This window comes from Macrobrachium nipponense, chromosome 1, assembly GCF_015104395.2.
Source record: "Macrobrachium nipponense isolate FS-2020 chromosome 1, ASM1510439v2, whole genome shotgun sequence".
NCBI classification, from domain to species: domain Eukaryota; kingdom Metazoa; phylum Arthropoda; class Malacostraca; order Decapoda; family Palaemonidae; genus Macrobrachium; species Macrobrachium nipponense.
The window spans coordinates 193,446,637-193,450,703 of NC_087200.1; positions in this window are offsets into that span (position 1 = coordinate 193,446,637).

Consider the following 4,067-nt stretch of genomic DNA (forward strand, 5'->3'; position numbering starts at 1 on the left):
TTCATCACTTACCCTGTTTCTACCTGAATTTCGTAACATTGCAGCCCTGGGGCATGCTTGTCCAAGTAAGATTGTAGCTAATAATAATAATAATAAGAAATGGAAAAATTGATAAGTATCTAGACCTGAAAATAGAAATATGAAAGATATGGGATATGCCAGTGGAAATTGTAGGTACCCATAATCATAGGAACACTAGGCACGATCCCAAAATCCCTGGAAAGGAACCTGGAAAAAAAATAGAGGCTGAAGTAGCTCCAGGACTCATGCAGAAGAGTGTGCTCCTGGAAAAAGCGCACATAGTAAGAAAAGTGATGGACTCCTGAGGAGGCAGGATGCAACCCGGAACCCCACACTATAAAATACCACCCAGTCGAATTGGAGGACTGTGATAAAAAAAAATATTATTACTATTATTATTAATTAGCACTCGATGTATATTGTTAGTAGTATTTAGTTAACCTTACTTTATTAATCTAGATTATTACGATGACCATTCGTAAAGTACTGACGGATTTTGTGTCAGATCTATAGGAAAATGGTAAGAATTTTATTTTTATTTTTAAGAATTTACAGGCAGATAAAAGTTGTTCATTTTAAGTCAGTCAGTATGCAAATTAGAGTGTGGTTATTTAAAAGTTGTTCGCATGACTATCAGTCTACTGGGTAATTTCATTCGAATTCGATATGCTATCTACGTATCTGTGCCAAGGATGGCCGTGTTGAAAAGTCAACAATTTAATAGATGTCTCTCTCTCTCTCTCTCTCTCTCTCTCTCTCTCTCTCTCTCTCTCTCTCTCTCTCTCTTTCAGTCAGTTTTCATATCTTGAGGCCTTAGGTCGGCTTAGATAACTCTTACATGTTTCTGTCTATTTTTGAGATCTGTATTTTCCGCTTTGGTTATTTTTACTGAGTCCTGTTTATTGATTGTAATCGCTATCACTTTCGCCCTGATTTTAGCCCCGATGATGAAGCCATGCCTATATAAATTATTACTGTGTTACGTAAGCCAAAACTCAGTATTTCCCTTAGAAAACAGTTAAACATTTTATTGGCTGAAACAATTTCAGACGCTGTGATAGATTAACTTTACATTTAAAAACATTCACGTAAATCATATTGAAAACAAAAACGCAGAAAGTCAATAAAAAAAAAGAGTGAGATGAAAGCATATACGAAAATAGCTACCAACAATTGCGTAGTTGACACGACTGGGTATTTAAGAGTTGGATAAAAAAAAAAGGCGGTTCCAACTATACCCAGTAGTCATCTACGCAAGTGTTTGTAGCCTAATTTGCTACTTTGGTTTGTTATCTATGCTTCACCTACCCCGAGGTGCTAGTACTACTAGCCACCGATCGGAAATGTAAAGTATAGACCCAAGGCGTTAGTACTAAACATGGTGTCCCAAGGAGCTTCAGCCGTGTTTTTAGTACTAGCGGCTCGGAGGAGGTGACGCGTTGATAGCTAGCCAAAGTAGCACGTAAGATTGTTTCAGGCTTGACAATGCAACAGCAGATTTGCGAAACGTTGGCCAATAAACTGTTTTACGTTTAAGAAGCTGCTTAGCCCTCCGTTTCATCTTGTGACTTTGTGTGCTAATGAACAACAACTTCTTGTCTTTGATATATACGTATATATGTACACATACACACACACACACACACACACACATATATATATATATATATATATATATATATATATTATATATATATATATATATATATATGTGTGTGTGTGTGTGTGTGTGTGTGTGTGTGTATCTTTATTCAACAATAGATGTAAACCATATAATGTGTGCATGTATGTATGTAAATATGCATTTGTATATACACATACAGAAATATGTACATATGTCTTTCTTCATTCATCAGCAAATGTAAACCATATATGTGTGTGTATGTTTGTATGTTTGTATTTGTATATACACACACAGAAACGCTTATACAAGTCTATCTATATTCATCAGAAAATGTAAACCATGTATATGTGTATGTTTGTATGTATATGTCTATTTATATACACACACATAGTTATACGTATATAAGTATTTATTTAGTTATCAGAAACTTTGAACCAAAATTGCTTGGAGGGAATACACACGCTGGTACTATCTGTGGTATGACGGTGGCTATATCGTGAAATGTAAGTAAACAAAAATCACTTAAGGATATTGCCACAGACATTTTCATGGACAAAAATACAGGCTAATGATAGTTTGTGGTTTTGGCTACACGATATTATTATTAATAATCATTTAATGTTATTTATTTATTTATCTTTTTATCACAGTCCTCCAAATCGACTGGGTGGTTTTTATAGTGTGGAGTTCCGGGTTGCATCCTGCCTCCTTAGGAGTCCATCACTTTTCTTACTGTATATGAGCTGTTTCTAGTAGCACACTCGTCTGCATGAGTCCTGGAGCTGCTTCGACATCTAATTATTATCATTATTATTATCGCTTAGTCGGGGAGTATGCCTACAAACAACTTTGTTGTTGCTCTTGTTGAGGGGTAGGAAAGGTCTATGGAATAGCCTAAAAAATGTCTGAAAAAGGTGTTTCGCGTTGAGTTAAAGATACAGGAATTTTTGGATAGGATATTTTATTTATTTATTTATTAGAATGAAAATGTCAAAAATAAATCACGTGCATGTTAATCAGTACAGAGAAATTATTTCTAATAGAATATAGCGTATTGATTTTAATTTTCGTTGGTGAAACAAGGCTCTTATTGACTGTAGATTTTACATTACTTAAAAGTTAGGAATATAATGTTTACAACTTATGCGTCCCAAGTAAGCTGGAGGTAGGATCCTGATAGAGATAATAATAATAATAAATATTATTATCATCATTACTACAATTGTTCGTAAGGCGACCAACGAACCTTTTTGTAAATCTAACAGTAATAATCCGTTAAAGTTTTGACTAACCATAGTCTAGTAGGTTTTGGCAACAAACCTTAACTTAACTTCGCTAAAATAGGCATCGGAAAACAGAAAAGTGTACGTAGTAACTAAAATAGTTAGCAAATGTTTCACAAAAGTAAATCAGGATCTCTCTCTCTCTCTCTCTCTCTCTCTCTCTCTCTCTCAGTACGCACATAAATTCAACCCTTACATTGCATGGATAGCAATCATTACATACAGGGTGTCCATAAAGTCCCAGTACCATTACAAGTATTTATAGCTTGTAGTGGTACTGGGACTTTATGGACACCCTATATAACCCTAGCGCGTGATGTTCTTTTTTTCTCTCGACAAGAAAACCGCTTTTCTTCAAATTCCATGAGTCAAGATGGCGACGGGTCAATCATCCCCTTCTGCTCGACGTTTGTATGATTATTATTATTCCTCCTGAAAGCTGATCTGATAAACGGGCCGTGCGCTGTGACTATGGTAGATTCAGATCAACCGTGCATCTGACGTCTAGGCCAGTCCCTTACGACGCTCCTGATTGGCTGTTGATAAGCCAATCACAAGGCTGGAACCTCTCAGTCTCTCGAGAGAGTTCACATAGGCAGGATGTGTGTTCCACCTCTCCTAAAAGACGTATCCCTCAGGAGAGGTGGAACTACATCCTGCCTGTGTGAACTCTCGAGAGAAACTGAGAGTTTCCAACCCTGTCACTGGCTTATCAACAGCCAATCAGTAGCGTCGTAAGGGACGGCCCTAGACGTCAAATGCACGGTTGGTGTGAATCTACGACAGCTGCGTCATTCATTGTACGTACTATTGTGATCAGTCTAACGTCTTGTGAATGGACGTACTACTATACGGCTCCTGGATTCGTTGCTGCGCTTCTCTCCGTTTTTTGTCTCTAGTTCGTGTTCGTTATCACTCAATGCTACGTTTTCTGTTCTCTGAAAGCTTTGTAACTCTGTTCGTCTGTAGCTGCGCTGCCCATCCTCCAGACTTCGACAAGTCCGTCTTCGGGTCAAACATCCTTAATCGTCTAGAACAGGGGTTCTTAAACCTTTTGACGACTGCAGACCCTCAATGAATTGCCTAAATATGGTTCCAAACACCCTTTGGTGACTGTATAACTTAATACTTCAGGTATG